This window comes from Halichoerus grypus, chromosome 1 (assembly GCF_964656455.1).
Source record: "Halichoerus grypus chromosome 1, mHalGry1.hap1.1, whole genome shotgun sequence".
NCBI classification, from domain to species: Eukaryota; Metazoa; Chordata; class Mammalia; order Carnivora; family Phocidae; genus Halichoerus; species Halichoerus grypus.
The window spans coordinates 56,805,598-56,827,805 of record NC_135712.1 but is presented as its reverse complement, the minus strand read 5'-3'; positions in this window follow the sequence as shown (position 1 = coordinate 56,827,805).

The following is a 22,208-nucleotide window of genomic DNA, read 5'->3' as shown; positions in this document are numbered from 1 at the left end:
CCTAGAGGACATCATGCTAAGTGAAATAAACTAGACACAGAAGGACAAATAATACCACTTATATACAGAATCTAAAATAGTCAGACTCATAGAAGCAGAGAACAGAATGGTGGCTGCCAGGACCTGGAGGGAGGTGGACACAGGAAGGTGTAAGTTAAAGGGTACAAAGTTTTAGTTATGTGAGATGAGTACATCCAAGAGATCCACTGTCCTGCACAGTGCCTACAGTTCACAATACTCTGTTATATACTTAAAAATTTGCTAGAAGTGTAAATAATGTTAAGTGTTTTTATCACACATGAAAATAATAATAAATAAAGAGGGTGGAGAATATTTTGGAGGTGATGGATGTTGATGGCATAGATTAGGTGATGGGTTCACAAGTGTATACTTACCTCCAAATCCAGCAAGTTGTATACATTAAATATGTACAGCTTTTTGTATGACAGTCATATCTCAATAAAGTGGGTTTTTAAATTTTTTAAATGCTTATTGTCAAATCAAACACAAAACAAATGTATACTTCAATGAGTTGTTTCTTGTAGCCATCAACCAGGTCAAGAAAGAGGCCCTTGCCAGCCATCCCAGAAGCCCCTCTTGGCTCCTGATCTCAATCATGGACCTTATTCCCCTTCCAACAATAACCATTGTTGACTTCCACAGATATCAAATCCCTGTGTTTCTTTGTGGTTTATCACCCAGTGTGCATCCTTAAATCCACAGCTTAGCCTTTAAGCATTTTACTTTAAAAGTTTTAAAAATGCTATCTTTGTGCTAATTTCTCAGAAGGAAAAGTAGAGTGACCGTTTCCATTTTTGCCAAATAAAAAGTCTTTAAAATTGAAAAGGTTATACCTCTAAGTCCCTTTTTTTTCCTACTCATATGTGGAATATAAGAAACAGTGCAGAGGATCATAGGGGAAGGGAGGGAAAACTGAATGGGAAGAAATCAGAGAGGGAGACAAACCATGAGAGGCTCTTCACTATAGGAAACAAAAAGGTTGCTGGAGGTCGGTGGGTGGAGGGATGGGGTAACTGGGTGATGGGCAGTAAGGAGGACACTTGGGATGAGCACTGGGTGTTGTACACAACTGATGAATTACTCAACTCTACACCTGAAACTAAGGATGCATTGTATGTTGGCTAATTGAATTTAAATAAAGTGTTGTTTTTTTATTTAAAGAAAATACAAAAAGTGTGAAAGAAAAAGCTCCTTTAATTTCAGTGTACATGAGTTTTGTGTTACTTTGAAATATAATTTTTCAAGGCTTAGGGTGTTTTAAAAAATAAATACCAGCAGCTGGGCACTATTACTCTTTTCCATGCTTATGGCCTCTAAATTATTAATATGGCTCCGCTTTTCCCATTATCCACAAATAATCTGAAGTATCTTGAGGCTCAGAAAAACTTAGAATGAAATAGTAAGGCTTATGTGGAAAATATATGAGAACTATTTGCCTATTTAAAAAAAAGAGTCTTGGGCACCTGGGTGGCTCAGTTGGTTAAGCGACTGCCTTCGGCTCAGGTCATGATCCTGGAGTCCTGGGATCGAGCCCCACATCGGGCTCCCTGCTCAGCGGGGAGTCTGCTTCTCCCTCTGGCCCTCCCCCCTTTCATGCTCTCTCTATTTCATTCTCTCTCTCAAATAAACAAATAAAAAAAAAATCTAAAAAAAATAATAAAATAAATAAATAAATAAATAAAAGAGTCTTATAAGAGAGCTTCCAATTCTGAACCCCATTCTCATTTCTAGGTACAGATATGGAGGGAGCAGAGGGAAGCATGAAAGCAGAACAGGACTGAGGATGGGACATCCCCACCACACAGCTTCATTATCCCACCGCTTATGTAAAGAGAGCAGTCACTAGAAAGTCCTGACTTTGCAGCCTCTAGGCCAACCCTGTGCCAAGAGTAAGAAAGACTAATGAATAGTTTGCCTACCTTGGAGGCTGGAGGTCACACTGTTTCGACTTTTTATGGATGCTTGTCTAGCTTAGCCCACTGCAGAGGCCCAAGGCCCAGAGGACACAGGGAGAATTAGACCTTTTAGTTGCACGCTTAGACCCATGGATCCTCCCATGTGAGCACAGCTCAGAAGCCACCTATTTCATTTTAAGGTGAAGAAGATCCATACATTATGGGAATGTTTATATTCATGGGTTTGGCTTGTCTCCAACTTTCTTTCAAAAAAATCCAATTCACAGTAGCAACCTATTTCAAGAAATATGAATGAAAGAAGACCCAGTTTAAATGTCACATCGTCTTGCTCTCCCAGTCAGGATTAGTTGTCTCTTACCTGTGCTCTTCAGGTATTAAAATAGTTACCTTTCATCAGATGTGAGACACAGCAGCAGGCTGAGTGTGTTACACATGCTTAATGCTCTGGCAGTAAGAATTATTCTTTCTCCAATTTTAAGAACAAAACTCAAGCTAAAAGAGGTCAATCCATGTGACCAAGATTGCTCAGCTGGTAAGTGGCAGAGCCAAAATACAAACACAGAATGTTTAACTCTGGAGTTTCCACACTACAAAACACTGCCTCTAGTAAGTACATCTTCTTTAAAATGGTTTCATTTGTTGATTATAAAAGTTACATGTAACCATTGTAGGGAATTCACACAAATCAAGAAAATATTAAAATCAAAGCATTAACTTTCTATAATCTTTACTACTACTCACATTAAACCTCAATTTGTATCTTGATGGTTTTGTGATATTTTTAAAACTTTCACAGAAATTGTTTCACTTGATTATTATATCGTTTGCACTTTTCTCACATCACTGAAATCTTTATGAACATAATTTTAACTGGCTTAATAATAGTTCATCATAAATTACAGAAACTTTCCTTTCCTACTGTACATTGAGGTTTCTTCTTCTCTGCTGCTATAAATAATCCTAGGGTAAGCATCTTACAAATCTTTGTTCCCCTGATTACTCCCTTAAGATTCATCTCGTCTCTGGGAACCATCTGCTCCACCCACATGTGTCCCCTATATTTATATTTAAGCTGCAGAATCCTGCCTTTCTGACCATAACTAATTGGTGCAATGTTGTATACAAGACCCAAACTGATTTATTTATTTTTGGAATTTGGAATTTTAACCTGAGAGACATAAAGACTTGAGTGTTATTCCTAGCCAAGCCGCATGATTGGCAGCATTCTAGAAGGAAGGACCATTATCTCTGGCTGATGAGATCCCCAAAGCTGTTCTGGTATCTTGTTCTTCCCAAAGCTTGGCTTTTGAACATTCCTAGTGTCCCCAGATTCACTCAGTATCCTCCCAATAAATACCCTTGCTTTACACACTATCTCTGATTTATTTTAGTAACTTTCAAACAAAAGAAACAACTAGTAAAAACTGCACAGTAATATTTCTTAAAGAGGTATTACTTGGTCAAAGTAAATTTAAGGCCATTCATGAATATTGCCTCACTGTCCCCCAGAAATTTCTCAAGTTTGCAAACACATAGGAAGATACTATTATATTTAGTATTTTTGCCAAATTTAAAGGCAAATAATACTGTCTCATTATATTTACATGTGATTTAATTATCAATGTTTAACATTTTTCTACATTTATCAACATCTGTGCCTATTCTTTGTCCTTATCTATTGTGGTCTAAGGAATTTATTGTTGATCTATACAAGATCTTTCTATAGTGAGAAGGTTAAACTTGATTAGAGGACTTTGCACATTTCACTGTAATTATATAACTGTGTATCTGCCACTGTCCTCCCCCTACTGCCTTGCAAGTATCCTAAGCTTCTGTTGGATTGAACTTCATACATTCCTTATATTAGTCAGGATGGGCTAGTTTATGCTGTGATAACAAATAGCCCAATATTTCAGTTGCTCAGCACACAAAAAAACTGAGTATTTTTGTTCGGGTTTGAAAGATTCTAACTTTAAACATTAAGTGAGCCAGGTTGATGGAAGTTCCATCTTGATTCATGCTTCCATGAGCACTGTGGCAAGTCAGGGAATTAGGAGATCTGTGTGTTCTTTCTGCCTGGAAGTAATGCACATCCTTTCTGATTATATTTCACTGACCAACAAGCCATGTGGCCATGACGAACTTCAAACTGGCAGGGATGTACAGTCATACCACATGCCTAGCAGGAAGTGAGAACCAGAATATGTGTGAAGATTCCTAAATGTCTGCCCTCCTGTACATTCTCACCATTTCTCACTGTTCCACCTCCTGGAAACCTCCTTCTGCTCCTCCATACATGCAAATTCCACCAACCCCTCAAAGGCCATCTCAAAGCCCATATCACTCCTGAAGTTTTTTCTCATCTCTTCCAGAGGGAATTATTCTCACTCTCCTCTGAGCCACCTTAAAATCTTAACATAGGACACTCATGTCTTCCTATCTTGAATTACAGTCATTTATGTACAATCTTCCTCCCTTCCACAGGATCCTGACCTTTGTAAGGGAAAGCTCTGTATCCGATTAGTGATCATATACTTCACAGGGCTAAGTCCAGTACCCAGTACATTAGGCTCCCCATAAATGTTGACTGAATGAAAAAAAAATGTGTAGTTCATAGCTTATAGACTTTAATTTTGGGGTAATACTAAGATCTACTTGTAACACATTAATTGTATCAATAAGAATTATATTTTTAAACATGCTAGCTTAAAATTAGCATGATCCTTGACTTTCCTGAGGTCCCTCGATTCAGTGATTTATTGAGAAACACGGTAGCTATACAGCGCTTGACAAAACTGAAAAGCTCTTCCTCTTTAGGTGCACAGGCTGGACTTGTAGAACTTTTCAGAAAGGACTTTTTTATTGTTAAGTGTATCACCAATGTAGTCTTGAGTTGGTCATGGTTTTAAAGTTTTTCTATTCTTACTTTTGCTATTCTTACTTTTAAATATAAATCACTGATAGTTAATCTTTTCCCATTTATTTTGATAATTTGTTTACTCAACCCTGTATAAGGCTTTTGTTATTTTATTTAGTTCTTTATGTATACACATACATGTGTATATATGTAATATATGTATACATGTATAAAATGTACATATGCAGTATGTGTGTATTTATATATACACATACATATGTACATATACACACACACCCCTACATTGTATGTGCATACACGAACACACATGTATATGGGGTCTTTACATCTAAATTTCTCCAGATCTTCCTATGGCAGCAGATTTTCATCATTCACTAAAATGGCAGCTCCTCAACTTCCTTCCCTGACCACCCAGGTTAGAGAAGCATCTTGACCATCCCCCAACCCCTCACCCTCCCATTATATTCAGTGTTCTTTTTAGATCTTATTATTACCTGAAATTCTCTCATATTTGTGCCTATTTTGTTTCACATTTATTGTTATTCTTATCACACAGTCAATCTCTTCCCACTAAAATGCACTGTCTTAAAGGCAGGGATTTTGTTTTTTAACTACTATATTGACAACAAGCAAACATTGTCTGGTACGGAGTAAAATAAATATTTTTTCAGATCAATAAGTGAATGAATAAAAGATTCTTTCTGGGATGACTGGGTGGATTGCAATGTCATTCACTTGTAAAGAAAGTGCAAAGGCAGAAGTAATTTCAGAGGAATGGTGAATATATCTTTGAACATGTCGAGTGTGATGTTCCTGTGTGATATTCAGATGAAGATGTCAAGTAGGAATGTGGTTTCATAGTTCTGCAGTGTAGATCAGGGGCTAGAGATGTGGAGGTCACTGGCTCATAGGTGGTATTTGCAACCATGGGAATGGCTGTAATTCCTGCGTAGGTGTAATAGCATAAGAACAGAAAAGGACAGATTTTGGCCTCCCAGATCTTCCTCTCTCTGATGTCCGCTCCTCCCAACAGCCTCAACAGGCAGGAGTCCCAGAAACCTTCTCCTCTTGACAGTGCAAATGGCCTTGCTTCTTTAATCTCATTGGCCTCCCTATCAACAAAGACAGCTCAGGAGTGCTGGCCCTGCATAGTCGATTTATCCCAGTCTGTGAGACTCATGTTCATCCCTGATGTTACAGATGTAGGAGAATCAATACATCCCACGGGGCCTTACAGAAGCAGATAGCAGACCCCACTTGCTTACTCAAACACTTGCTCCCAGCCCTTCTGGCAAAATTCCCAGGAAGAAAAGACAGGGATGTGTGAAGAGTGTTTTATCGGGGATGCACAGTGGCAGCCAGCTGTCTCTCTAACGATTATTTGTATTCATACAGAGATCTGTTCAACAAAGGAATTCAAGCTCAGAAGGAACTCCTCCTTGGTAATACACACCACAGTCCTGAAAAGTGTTTTCATAACTTAAAGTATCTCTGCCCTGGAGCTGTTCGAAGCACAACATGTAATTCAGAGCTTCTAAGAATAAATAAAAGTTGAATCTTGTTCTATAGTTAAGGACACTAAGTCATAGCAACCTGCCTGGTGACTCCTGAAGACCGATTCTGGCACCAAAAATCATACTCCTGCTTCCTAATTTTCATTCCAGAACTCTTCCTATGTCTTTACAATGGTTTCCTAAAAAACTTAATCTCCCTTCTAAAAATTATATCAGCCTCAGCTCATGAACCAATATAATACCATTCAAGGATTAACCAGTAAACTGAAACCAAGTGAAGGTAGATTTTGTCCAAAACTATACGCTTCTCTTCAACTTTTATACACTATCCATTGAACACTAAATGCCAAGGTTAGATATTAGACATCATCCATCCATATGTTGCTTAAATTCCCTTCTATACGTTCATCCGTTTCTGCTTGGACACCCCAGGGATGTGAAAATCACTGTCTCCTAGGCTAGAGCATTTAACTTTTAGGTAGATGAGGCAATTCCATGTGTTCGGTTGAAATCTGCTGCAGTATATTTTGTCCTTATTAGCTTTAGTCCTGCACTCCCAAGGTACCCAGAAGAAGAAGCACTAAAGAGTGCTACAGATCGATGAGAGAACTATCCAGCTTCGTGTCCTCTCCCCCATCCAGTGTGACTCTCCTCCCTTCCGTCAGTATGCCCACATGCATTCTCAGTTTGTCAGCTTCTGCTCTGGAGCCCAGGGCCCTAAAGAGCCCATGCCCCCCCAGGGCCACTCCTCCCAGCACAGAGCTGGGTTCTGTTAGTGCCGTCCAGAACCTCATTCGTCTTTCGGGCAAGCCTATCACACTATTGATTCAGACTGAGCTTCCAGCCAACTATAACAGGATGTAAACGTGTTTACATCCTGCTGTTAAATGATGTCTCTTTTATTCTCAGGCAGCTAATATCCTGATCCCAAGTGTAGGACTTTGCATTTACTTGTGCTAAATTTCATCTCATGGAAGTTGACCCACATTTTCAGTTTGCCATTCGATATCCTCACTCAAGTCAGTAATAAAAATTACAGACAGGACAGGGTCAAGAAGAAATCCTGTGACAAGGGGACTAGATCAATGCTGATCCATTCATTAATCCTTTTGGACTCATTCAACCAGTTACTAAACCACCCACCTATACTCTCATTGGCCCACAGCCCTGCATTTTGCCACACAGGCCACACAGAAGATGTTATCAAATGTGGCCTGAAATCCAGACCCACTGCATTCACAGCCATCCACAAACGGTTGAGTAACTATCAACTTAGCCTCTATTTAACAGCTTAAAACCCAACTTTCATTATCAATTAAATAAGTTCAAAATATCCACTGGTCTATTTGACAAAATTGGTAATTGGGGATCTTATCTGATGGATGGGATCATAATTTTGGGCTTAATACTTGTTTTATGTTCATCCTTTTTCATGTGCTGATGCATGTACTGTTTGCTGTCTATCATGACCCCCTGGAGCCATACCAAGGGCCCCTGGGCTGACCTCTGGAGAGATTCTAACTGCCCTACAGCCCGCGGCCCCATTGCAGCAGGCAGCAGCCAGAGCGGTCATCATCCCACTCCCTAAGGGCAGTTGGGGTTACTACTCCAGGGGGGGATAATGAATAAGGGACAGGTGGGGCTGGGTAGGGAGAGACAAGTAGGGGGCCATAGGATCAAGCTCACAAAATTCAAAATGTGGGAGATGAAAGGAAACCAGAGATAAGGGAACAAACCAGACCATCCTGTCCTAGGTGCCAGAGGTGGGGTCTTGGTTGGTCACAAGTAGCTATTAATAACAAGAATTACTGGACCCTAAAAAGGAAGTAAGCCATTGAAGGTATTATCACTAGTCCTTGCTCAATGGTGTTACCAACAGAGATGTTAAAAAGATTTAAGTTCCCTGGTTAGCTTTCTATAAGAGACCATCCCTTAAAGCCCTCAGTGGCAACCCTGTTGGGACCCCTCTCATTCCTGAGAGCTTCTTCGGTATCCTTAATAAACTTCTATCGCTTTACTCAAAAAAATAAGTAAATAAATAAAAATTAAAAATTAATAAAATATCATTTTTAAATACTGAAATGATTCACAGTAATTTGGCCTTCTGGGTGAGATCCCAGGCAGCCTTGAATGGGCTCCCTGTTTGTAAACACACAGCTAGGTGCCACCTCAGGTTTCTGTCAGAACCCATTCTGTACCACTCCGCCTTTGGGTTCTGGGTGCATTTCACCTTTAAGTCAGCATCAGAAACCTGAAGGCTACTAGACATTTCCTCAGTTCTCCTGCAAAATTACTTACTTGGTGGGAAAAAAGATTGCCTCAGGTTTTAACACTTTCCAAGGGCAGGAGAATTCATGATCACACAGCTGTATCTGTTGCTCTGAAAGCGATCTTGCCACTGTGCATCACAGGAATTGCCCCCAACTGCCTTCCCCAGGCCCCCTGGAACACGATGAGTAAGGAGGTGTATTATTCAATAGGTCATCAGGAAAATTCTCAATTATCTCTGATATAGATTTATTGTTTGCATAATTCTTTAAGGTTTTGGTTAAGGAAGTCAAGACACTCATGCCTTTGCTTCCACAAAATACTCAAGATGAGCCTAGAACTATTTCCTCCAAACTATCATCTTTAAACATGTCGTAAAATATCACCCAAGCAATGGTTCCTCACAAGATATTCCATGGTTCCAGAACCAATCAGAACTTCCTGGAGGTCCCCCTTCCTGGCAGGGAGGTCACCACCAGCCTTTACAACAACAGTAGAGTTGCAAGGGATCCCAGAAATTCCCAGATTCCTCCTTCTTCATTTTACAGATGAGAAAATTCCCAGAGATGCTGAGTAAGCTCCCAAAGGTTACAAAGCTAGGTAAACACAGAGCCAGACCAAGAATTCAGGTCTTTTGACTCAGAGTCCAATGCCCTTCTTAGAAGAGAGATGAGACAAAAGAAAGGAAGAGGCGGCAATGTCCCTAACCACACAAGAAATCTCCAGAACCATTATTTCTTGTACATCATTTCCATGAGAAACGAAGAATGGGAAGGCATCTCTGATCAACTTCCTCTTCACCTAGAACTAGGGGTAATGGTCATGTGCTTTCCTGCTCCACCGTTTCTGGATTACCGATAACCAAACATCAACCTCCTTTTGACTCAGGGTGGTGCCTTCTATAGCACTGGATGAGAATGGAGCAGATTGCTTGCAAACTCTGCCATTTCCATCTTTCTTGCCCAGTGTGTGCCACTAGAAAGACCCCCCCAAATTTGTAGTTTGTCTCCAGTGTGTTAGTTGCTTGCACTTCTTTACTTTGTACTCTCCTATAAAAAGAACTCCAAACCTTAGAAGTCTGTTTTGTTTTTCAAAAACAGCACCACAAAAAGCCTTTTATATTCTTTTTTAGGAAACTGGAAAGTTGCCTTTAATCATTTAGCTATCAGAGAGCTCACAGGCTTATGTGATAGATAAGAGAACAAGGAATCATTCAGCAATTCAACCAGATAAAAGGAGGAAGAGGGTCCTCCAGCCTGGTTCTTGGAAGAAATGCCAGATACAAAATTCTAAACTCCCACAGAATGAGAAGCCTGAAAGTTGCATGTGGTAGTCAACCCAAAGGTACCAACTTAAAATTTAGACAGAGGAGGGCAACCTGGTCTTCCTGAACAAAGATCCCCAAACCAGACCAATCATCAAGTTCATCCTGGATGTTTTTTCACGTTTCCTTTCCAGAAGTGGATCCCAGCATGTGTATTTTATCAAAGTACGTAACTTGATTCTTATGTAGTTAGCTAGAAATCATCTAGAGATGATAAGCTATAATCTTGCTGATTTTACTTTACTTAGAATCTTATATCTCTTGCAATATATCTATAATAACAAAGAGATAATAATGACTTTTATGTAAAACATTCTGACATGGAAAAAAACAGGGAGGAATTTGTATGTGCAAAGGGTATTTTCTAGAAAAAAACTTTAGCAGGGAGTACTATGGCAGAGTCAGTTCTCTGGAAAGCCAAACCAATCCTATCTATTTCTGCAGAGTAAGACTGGAACAACTGTTGAGCCGCTGCCTGAGGTCTTTCACCAGCTGGCTGGCGGTGTGGACCTCTTCCTGGCCATCCACACTCTTGCTGCCCCTGGGGGAGCTATGCACAGGACCAGGGGCTTGAGGCCACAGCCTGACACTGACTGGGACTCCGTGGGGTCCGGGGGCAGTTGCCTCTCTGCTGCAGTCAGAGTCCTCGGGACCCATCTTAGAGACGCCAGTTCCCATTCCAGCAACAATCGAAAGAGGTGGTCCCCGTGACTCTGAGAAGAGGTTTCCACTGGATCATTTTTTTCTAGCTCCTTGGAATATCTTCCTAAGAGGAAGACTTGTATCTATCCAGAATACCACAGGGGAGGAGCAAGATGGCAGAGGAGTAGGAGACCTAAATTTCATCTGGTCCCAGGAATTCAGCTGGATAGGGATCAAACCATTCTGAATACTTACAAACTCAACAGGAGATCGAAGAAAAGAATAGCAGCTACTCTCTGAACAGAAAAGCAACCACTTTCTGGAAGGTAGGACATGCGGAGAAGTGAATCCAAGGTGATATTCGGGAGGATAGACCGCAGGGGAGAGGACCTCCGACCACTGCTTCTGGCAAGTGATAGAGCCGCGGAGCACAAAATTGGAACTTTTAGAAGTCGGCTCCACTGAGGGATGTCGCTCCAGTGGCTAAGCGGGGGATGGAACCCTCACTGGGACAGTGTGGTCTCAGGACCCTCGGGGTCACAAAAAGACCAGGGGTGCCTGAGTGCGGCAGAGCTCCCAGGTATCAGAGCGGGGAAGCCGGTTGCAGAGATGGAGCCGAGGAGTGGGCTCTCAGTTCGGGGTTACCATAAACCGTGATCCACGGCCCAGTTAGGCCACTGCTCCTCCAGCAGGGACCCAACAAGCGGCAGATCCAGGGAGACTTCCCTTTGTCCCCCAGGAGGAGCGGCGCGGGAGCGCACCACAGGGATCTGCTGGGTTTGGAGACTCCACACCAAGTTGGGTGCCAGAGATAGAAATGCTCTGTCACAGGCCGGGTGAGCACAGAGGGCAGCCAGAGACTGGGGAGACAGGAGTGACTGACTGCTTTTCTCTGGAGGTGCACTGAGGAGCGGGGCCCCGAGTTCTCGGCTCTTCCCGGGCGGAGATTGGGAGGCCGCCATTTTCACTCTCTCCTCCAAAGCTTTCCGTAGAAAGCTTGCAGGGAACAAAAGCTCCCGAGAGCAAACCCGAGCAGATTACTTAGCCCGACTGGGCAACGGCGGGGCAATTCCGCCTCCCGCAAAGACATGTGGGAACCATGGCAACAGGCCCCTCCCCAGAAGATCAGCAAGAATCGCCGGCCAAGACCAAGTTTACTGATCAATGAGAATGGCAGAACTCCAGCGCTAGGGGAATACTGCACATAGAATCCATGGCTTTTTTACCATGACTCTTTAGTCTTTCAAAGTTAATTTTTTATTTTTTTTTATTTTTCTTTTTCCCTTTTTCAACCAACATCTTATCAATCCTTTTTAAAAAATCTTTTTTATTTTTCATTTTTAGAGTCATATTCTATCCCTTCATAGTAGTTAATCTTATTTTTAGTATATATATAAGTTGTTCTCCCTTTAAAATTTTGGGATACAGTTTCTTCTAACAGACCAAAATATACCCTAAATCTCTGGTGTATGGTTTTGTTCTAGTCTCCTGCCTAATCACACTCTCTGCCTTTTTTTTTTTTTAACTCCTTTCTTTTTTCAACCAACTTCTTATCTTATCAATTCCTTTTATAAAATCTTTTATACTTTTCATCTTTACAGTCATATTCCATCTCTTCATCGTATTTACCCTTATTTTTGTACGTATATAAGTTTTTTCATCTTTAAAATTTTGGGAGGCACTTTCTTCTAACAAACCAAAATACACCCAAAATCTAGTGTGTGGCATTGATCTATGCACCAGCCTGATCATCTAACCATATTCTTTCTTTTTTCCTTATCTTTTTCTTTTCCTTTTTCTTTCCCTTTCTTTTCCCCTGGTTTCAGGTCTCTTCTGATATGTTCAGTGTATATTTTTCTGGGGTCATTGTTACCCTGTTAGCATTTTGTTCTCTCATTCATCTATTCTCCTCTGGACAAAAAGACAAGACGGAAAAAATCACCTCAAAAAAAGAAAAAGAGGCAGTACCGACTGCCAGGGACCTAATCAATATGGACATTAGTAAGATGTTGGAACTAGAGTTCAGAATGACGATTTTAAAGATACTAGCTGGGCTCAAAAAAAAGCATGGAAGATATCAGAGAAACCTTTTCTGGAGAAATAAAAGAACTAAAACCTAACCAAGTCGAAATCAAAAAGGCTATTAATGAGGTGCAATAAAAAATGGAGGCTCTAACTGCTAGGATAAATGAGGCAGAAGACAGAATTGGTGATATAGAAGACCAAATAATGGAAAATAAAGAAGCTGAGAAAAAGAGAGATGAACAACTACTGGATCACGAGGGCAGAATTCGAGAGATAAGTGACACCATAAGACGAAACAATATCAGAATAATTGGGATCCCAGAAGAAGAAGAAAGAGAGAGGGGTAGAAAGTATATTGGAGCAAATTATAGTGGAGAACTTCCCTAATTTGGGGAAGGAAACAGGCATCAAAATCCAGGAGACACAGAGAACCCCCCTCAAAATCAGTAAAAATAGGTCAACACCCCAACATCTAACAGGAAAACTTGCAAGTCTCAGAGACAAAGAGAAAATCCTGAAAGCAGCTCGGGAGAAGAGATCTGTAACCTACAATGGTAGAAACATTAGATTGGCAACAGACCTATGCACAGAGACCTGGCAGGCCAGAAAAGACGGGCATGATATATTCAGAGCACTAAACGAGAAAAATATGCAGCCAAGAATACTATATCCAGCTAAACTGTCATTGAAAATAGAAGGAGAGATAAAAAGCTTCCAGGACAAACAAAAACTAAAGGAATTTGCAAACACAAAACCAGCCCTACAAAAAATATTGAAAGGGGTCCTCTAAGCAAAGAGAGAGCCTAAAAGCAACATAGACCAGAAAGGAACACAGACAATATACAGTAACAGTCACCTTACAGGCAATACAATGGCACTAAATTCCTATCTTTCAATAGTTACCCTGAATGTAAATGGGCTAAATGCCCCAATCAAAAGACACAGGCTATCAGATTGGATTAAAAAACAAGACCCATTGATATGCTGTCTGCAAGAGACTCATTTTAGACCCAACGACACCTCCAGATTTAAAGTGAGGGGGTGGAAAAACATTTACCATGCTAATGGACACCAAAAGAAAGCTGGGGTGGCAATCCTTATGTCAGATAAATTAGATTTTAAACCAAAGACTGTAATAAGAGATGAGGAAGGACACTATATCCTATTTAAAGGGTCTATCCAACAAGAAGATCTAACAATTGTAAATATCTATGCCCCTAACATGGGAGCAGCCAATTATATAAGCTAATTAATAACAAAAGCAAGAAACACATCGACAATAATACAATAATAGTAGGGGACCATCACTGAAATAGACAGATCTTCTAAGCAAAAGATCAACAAGGAAATAGAGACTTTAAATGACACACTGGACCAAATGGACTTCACACATATATTCAGAACATTCCATCCCAAATCAACAGAATATACACTCTTCTCTAGTGCCCATGGAACATTCTCCAGAATAGATCACATCCTAGGTCACAAATCAGGTCTCAACCAATACCAAAAGATTGGGATCATTCCCTGCATATTTTCAGACCACAATGCTTTGAAACTAGAACTCAATCACAAGAGGAAAGTCAGAAAGAACTCAAATACATGGAGGCTAAAGAGCATCCTACTAAAGAATGAATGGGTCAACCAGGAAATTAAAGAAGAATTAAAAAAATTCATGGAAACAAATGAAAAATAAAACACAACTGCTCAAAATCTTTGAGATGAAGCAAAGGCAGTCCTAAGAGGAAAGTATATAGCAATACAAGCCTTTCTCAAGAAACAAGAAAGGTCAGGGCGCCTGGGTGGCTCAGTCGTTAAGTGTCTGCCTTCGGCTCAGGTCATGATCCCAGGGTCCTGGGATCGAGCCCCGCATCGGGCTTCTTGCTCAGAGGGAAGCCTGCTTCTCCCTCTCCCACTCCCCCTGCTTGTGTTCTCTCTCTCGCTGTGTCTCTCTCTGTCAAATAAATAAATAAAATCTTTAAAAAAAAAAAAAAAAAACAAGAAAGGTCTCAAATACACAACCTAACCCTGCACCTAAAGGAGCTGGAGAAAGAACAGCAAATAAAGCCTATACCCAGCAGGAGAAGAGAAATAATAAAGATCAGAGCAGAAATCAATGAAATAGAAACCAAAAGAACAGTAGAACAGATCAACGAAACTGGAGCTTGTTCTTTGAAAGAATTAACAAGATTAATAAACCCCTGGCCAGACTTATCAAAAAGAAGAGAGAATTGACCCAAATCAACAAAATCATGAATGAAAGAAGAGAGATCACAACCAACACCAAAGAAATACAAACAATTATAAGAACATATTATGAGCAACTCTATGCCAGCAAATTAGATAACCTGGAAGAAATGGATGCATTCCTAGAGATGTATCAACTACCAAAACCGAACCAGGAAGAAATAGAAAACCTGAACAGACCTATAACCACTAAGGAAATTGAAGCAGTCATCAAAAATCTCCCAACAAACAAAAGCCCAGGGCCAGATGGCTTCCCAGGGGAATTCTACCAAACATTTAAAGAAGAATTAATACCTATTCTTCTGAAACTGTTCCAAAAAATAGAAATGGAAGGAAAACTTCCAAACTTATTTTATGAGGCCACCATTACCTTGATCCCAAAACCAGACAAAAACCCCATCAAAAAGGAGAATTACAGACCAATATTCCTGATGAACATGGATGCAAAAATTCTCACCAAAATACTAGCCAATAGGATCCAACAGTACATTAAAAGGATTATTCACCACGACCAAGTGGGATTTATCCCTGGGCTGCAAGGTTGGTTCAATGTCCACAAATCAATCAATGTCATACAATACATTAATAAAAGAAAGAAGAAGAACCATATGATCCTCTCAGTAGATGCAGAAAAAGCATTGACAAAGTACAGCATCCTTTCTTGATCAAAACTCTTCAGAGTGTAGGGATAGAGGGTACATACCTCAATATCATAAAAGCCATCTATGAAAAACCCACAGCGAATATCATTCTCAAGAGGGAAAAATTGAGAGCTCTTCCCCTAAAGTCAGGAACACAGCAGGGATGTCCACTATCACCACTGCTATTCAACACAGTTTTAGAAGTCCTAGCCACAGGAATCAGACAACAAAAAGAAATAAAAGGCATCCAAATCGGCAAAGAAGAAGTCAAACTCTCACTGCTTGCAGATGATATACTTTATGTGGAAAACCCAAAAGACTCCACCCCAAAATTGCTAGAATTCATAAAGGAATTCAGTAAAGTGGCAGGATACAAAATCAATGCACAGAAATTGCATTTCTATACACCAACAATGAGACAGAAGAAAGAGAAATTAAGGAGTTGATACCATTTACAACTGCACCCAAAACCATAAGATACCTAGGAATAAATCTAACCAAAGAGGCAAAGGATCTGTACTCAGAAAACTATAAAATACTCATGAAAGAAACTGAGGAAGACACAAATGGAAAAACGTTCCATGCTCATGGATTGGAAGAACAAATATTGTGAAGATGTCAATGCTACCTAGAGCAATCTACACATTTAATGCAATCCCTATCAAAATACCATCCACTCTTTTCAAAGAAATGGAACAAATAATCCTAAAATTTGTATGGAACCAGAAAAGACCCCGAATAGCCGGAGGAATGTTGAAAAAGAAATGCAAAGCTGGTGGCATCACAATTCCGGACTTCAAGCTCTATTACAAAGCTGTCATCATCAAGACAGTATGGTACTGGCACAAAAACAGACACATCGATCAATGGAACAGAATAGAGAGCCCAGAAATGGACCCTCAACTCTATGGTCAACTACTAAAATAACAAGATTGAAAAGTGGCTGGTGGAAAGGTCTTTAGCGCTTCTCAACTGACATTTTTAAAGGGGCTTATTAATGCAAAAACCCTGAGGCTTTCAACATGCACCCACAGACACTGACTCTCTGTGAGGCATAGACAGGAAAGGAAGTCTGCCCCATTTTGAGATATTCAATAGAAAAGGGTGAAAGGAGGCCGACTCTTTTATTCCTTCAATGTCCCTTCATCCACCCACTTCCATCTCCACATCCCCCAAAAGTCAGGCTGACAAACCGGGTTTCAATCCTTATCCCAAATGCTAGCTTCACCAAACTCTGCAGGCTGCCATGCCTCATTGCTTGGCACCATTACAGGCTCCTGGGTGGTGCTGTCCACCCCACTGCTAAAGGAGTTAACATGATGACTGTCACTGCTCCAAGGGCCAAAGTGGGTGGTCAAACTGGCCTCTGGTATTTTTTGACAGCATGAGAAATCCCTTTCACAAAGGCCAATCAGCCTCCCTTCTTTCGAAGCCAGTAGAAACCAAGACTTGCAGGATTCTCTACTTCAAACATCACAGCAGAGACATCTTTAAGAGTGGCGGTATAACAGCAGTGTTTGAATTTGGAACCTTGAAACTCAAGGACACACCTGAGGGACAGAGCAGCTAGAGAGACTTTAAATTCCCAGGGCATGATCAATAATCAACTCGTGAGGGTCTTCAGAGATGCAGGGATGACTATAACATACAATACCTGATTTCTAGCAAACATGATGAAACTTGCTCGTGCAAATTTGTGTTCTTTTTTTCCACCTCAAGTAGTCACTCTGCAAGAAAGTATCATTTACCCTAATATATACATTACAAAATATTTCCAAACTTCTCTTTAGAAATTGCTATCAAAGCCTGTGCAGAATACTTTTTAATATCTTTGGTGTTGGTAGATATTTTTCTTCAAGGTGGATTTGGTTATTAGAAACAGACAAAAGTAGGAGCACCTGGGTGGCTCGGTCGTTAAGCGTCTGCCTTTGGCTCAGGTCATGATCTCAGGGTCCTGGGATGGAGCCCTGCATTGGGCTCCCTGCTCGGCGGGAAGCCTGCTTCTCCCTCTCCCACTCCCCCTGCTTGTATTCCCTCTCTTACTGTGTCTCTCTCTGTCAAATAAATAAATAAATAGATAGATAGATAGATAGATAGATAAATAAATAAATAAATAAGAAATTAAATAAGAAATACACAAAAGTCACTCTTAGCTAACTAGAAGGACCAAGATAGGTAAAATTATATTTTTGTTTTAAAAAATTGTATATTGATAATGACACCAATTTTCTGAGTTGTTTTTAATGTGTTTCCAAAAGTGTCATTTCAAAAATAATCTAAGGAATGTCAGTCATTGGAATAAGGATATATCTTCCTAGGTAATTAAAGCAGAGTCAACATTCATTAATTCAAATAAGTTTTGGTATTGTGATTCAAAGACCAGCTATAATGAAATGCATGCTGTCCTTTCAATGGATGTTTGAAAAGATGTTTAATAGCTTAGAAAATGCTTTTGCTAAAATGGTAAATAAAAAAGCAGGGCATAAAATTATACATCAAGTATTATTGCAACCACAGAAAAATACACATAGATAAAGACTGGAGGAATAGAGATACCAAAAAGTAAAAGTGAGGGTTTTGGGTAGTGGAACAGCTGGTGAATATCTTTCTACTTTTCGGTATTTTGTTTTTTCTAGTGAACAGGTATAACCTGTATAATGACAAAAGCTTTATTCTCTTTCTTTAAAAATCTCAATTATATGGGAGCATTTTCTCATAACTAATAAAAGACTTGCTTATATTGGCCTCCAACTACGATCACTTCCCAGCATAGTTCCTCACTTATAACATGAAGTGGTTGGGAAGTTACCATTGCTCTGAAAACTTTGGTAAAGACCAATATGCAGCAATAACAAATGCTAAGATTAAACACCTAGAAAAGTCATAGGATAATCAAATAGTAGGATTGATTCTAAGTAAATATTTTGTTTACTTGAATATCTTGTGCTTTAATTAGACTAAATTCTGTAACCATATATTTATTTTAGACCAGTGCGACCATCTTTTGGTTAAGAAGCTTATAAACATAACCACACAGAGCAGAGCAAGACTTAAAAAGACATGACAGTCTTTAATTGAATAACCTGTTGGCCTACTACTCAGTTCATTCCTTCAGTGGGCATTTGTCAGATGTCAGAAAGCACCCAGCATCAGAAGCTCTATGAACAACTGAATCTTACATATTTATGGGAGAGTATTTCCCATGTTCACAAAATATGCTCATTTACATTACCCATTTCATTTTTCACACACTTCTGTATTCATCTTACAGCTACTATTAGTGTTCATCACAATGAATTAGAAATAGTTTTAGGGCTAATCGTTAATACCTTGAGGGCATGGACCCTGCCTTACTTGTCTTAATGACCAACAAATCTGCCAAATTAAATTCCCATTGTGCAGATTAGGAAACTCAGGTTTGGGGTTGTCATGTGGTTTGTTCATGGTCATAAAGCAACAAGTGGCTCAACTTCTTTTCTATTCTACGCCTTTTCTATAATACCTGTATTTTTGATACCTGTGATACCATTTAGCTGTGGCTAACAAAAAATTAGTTTAATACTCAAGTATCTAAATTCCCAGAAGAGACAAAACGTACAACTAAGAGAGCTATTCTTTACAAAAATGCCTGTAATTACCATATGAACAACTAAGGATGACTACGTACAGCTAGGCAATTACAAACAAAAAGTGCTATCAGAACATAAACGATAATGAAGTATGCAAGCTGAGTGTAGCCCCACTAGGAAAAATAAGACCTGGAGCTGTAACCTAACAGAAGTTCTCAAAATCCTAAAAGAAATCAATAGAGGTTGAGGGAGATAAATCCTCCATATGGGTGAAGTACTAACAAAACTGTCTAGAGACCATCATCCAAGAATAAAAAATGAGAACACAAAGGATGTAGGGCAGCATATTTTCTCACAAACAGTAATAAACACGGGTTCCCTGGATTTGACCAGGTATGAGCTCAAATGTTACACATTTCTTCCATAATATTCTTGAAATGAAGCCCCCTACCCAGTGATGTGCTGAAAATGTTCACGAACAGATCTCTGGGGTGGGGGGAAATGCATGCATGTATAAATGCATCTATGTTTACTGTAATTTTGCTGATATAAAAGATGGAGATCAACCAATTTGGTAATAAAAATAACATAAACATTATTGTTTATCATAAATTCTGCACAATTGATTCTCACAGAATGCTTTTGTTGATTTTTTTACATACTCTTGTATCCATAGCCAATCCATGATGGCAATTAAACAAGTACAGTTCAGACTCATTGATGTCATTGAATATGTAATTAGGAAGGGACATGCAGTACTGCACCATTATATAGTATTTCCACCATACAGATATAATAATGTAAATAACATCAAGAACATATATAATGGCAAAATGTAGTCAAATGAGAAAAGTGATGAGTTTTGTGTATGTATTACATCAGTTTCCAATATGATTTGACTTTTAAGTTCATATAATTGATTCTTAACAACAGCTCTCTTGGACAACTGGCTTGCCAAATCCCGTAGGTTCTCCCAGGCTAGCATGAGACAGCTCCAGCACACCACCGCCCCCACTTCACCCCATCACTCTGTTCTCTTACCCTGCCTTATTTTTGTAAATGGCTTTCATCATTCAGATTTATATATATATATGTTTATTGCTTGTCTCTCCCAGCATAATGGAAGCTCAGTGCGGGTGGGAATTTTGTCTGTCTTGATCATTGCTGCCATGATGTCTGGTACATGATGAACAGGGGTGTGAGGAGCCTGGGCTCGGTCTGAGGGGGCATGGGTAGTGGAGTTCAAGTAGTTCATGCCATTGTCTTTGTGTGCTCGGCAGACTGACTCTGACATGGAGATTAGAGGGAAGGAATTCATTAGGAGGTATTCTTAGCAACACCTGCAGAGAAAGGTGAAGGAAGAAAGGGCTGGCACAGGAAGAATTCGATACACTCCCAACCACAGCGTCAGCTTACCCACAGGAGCTCTGGAGCTGAGATAGTCCAGCGGAGTTGCCCTGAGATGGGGCAGAGTATGAGCCTTTATACCCTCACACCAGTCATTAGAGAGGGCCTGCCCCCAGTAGGGGGCGTGACTGTGAATGAGGCAATTGTCCTATTGATAGGTGGGTGATAGCTAAACAGGGTCTCCAGGCAGCACACCTAGCCGTGGGGAGCACATCCTAAGCAAGGTGACATCCAGGACAAGGTGCCAGTTCCAGCAGGAAACTGTAGTGCAGGGAGAAAATGAAGAGGGAGCCAGTCGCAGGAATCACAGGAAGGGATCACATCTGATGGGGATCGAGGGAAACACTGCAGCTTGGAAGGCACTCAAGTTCCCAGAGCTTGCTCCACAACTGTTTTCTGGAGTTAGGAAGCAATGGTAAAAATCAGGGTAGGAATACACTGCCAGACTTTCTAATTTACCTCCCTAATTTACTCTAACACAGAGGCCCTAGGCAGTGAGCCTCTATCCAGGAGTCTTAAAAGCACATGTCACTCAAAAATATTTCTTGAAGATCTGTTATGTGTCAGGCCCTGTGCTACAATCTACAAAGGCAGGGGTGAATGAAACAGACACAGTCCTTGCTGCAACGGAGCTTGTGTCTAGTGTGGGGGTTCTTAACCCTGACTTCACGTTAGGAGCACCTGCAGAGCTACTTTAACATGGCCAACGCCTGGCCTCATCACCAGAGATTCTGATACAACTGCTGTCAAATGCAGCCCTGGCCTCAGCATTTTCTAATTCATGTTAACATGTAGTCAAGGTTGAGAACCACTGCTTTACGCCATTGAAAGAAAGTAAACAGGTTACAAACCCAGGTTACAAACAAAAGAAAGTAAACAGGTTACAAATTCAGGTTACAAACAGGTTACAAATTCAAACTGAAAAACATACACTCTGGATACAGAGACAAAATCAAAGAATTGCCTGGTCCAAAAATATGATTCCACTTGGTTCTCTGTACCCCAATCTGAATCAACACTCACGATCAGAGCATGTCACTGACACCACATCTCTGGGATGGATCGTAAGTAAATTCCTTTGCTGATCGTTTGGGATTACGTGCTGTATGTACCCCCTGCGTTGTGTTTGATGGCACAGTAGACGTGCCTTGCACACATCAATAGACATCAGGGCAACCCAGACATGTTCCAAACCGCTCCTGCTGAAGACGGGAAGCACCTTGGGCTTCTGATTCTTGCTACTGTCGACAGTAAGCCAGCCTTTTTCTCTGAATTCCCAACTCTAGTGCCCAGACATGGTATTTAATTAGTGTTTCAATTATCATTTAAATGTTTGCACATCAAGTTCAATAAAGATCAGGCAGATGAATTCTGAGACAAGTGGGTGTATCATCAGTGATTTCCACAGAGATAGCTTATGTGAAGGTTAACAATTCAAGCAGAGGGCCTCAGAAAGTTAATTGGTGTAAATACTTTTTCAGCTGCAGAAATCAGCAGTGTGAATAAGTGACTAACTCCTTTGATCGTAATGAAGTAAGATTTTTTTCATGCATCACAGCAGCTGGTTGGGTCCTAAACTGCAGTTACCAAGAGCACAGAGGTCATCTCTATCTAAATAATCTTTCATATTGGCTAAATTGTAATTACCCTGTACGCAATTAGCCATCAGCTCACTAGAACGACTTTATTGCCTGGAATGTTTTTTAAAATCATGCAAATAATGAGTGAAAATTTGAATGGAACTGTTTCAGAGTGG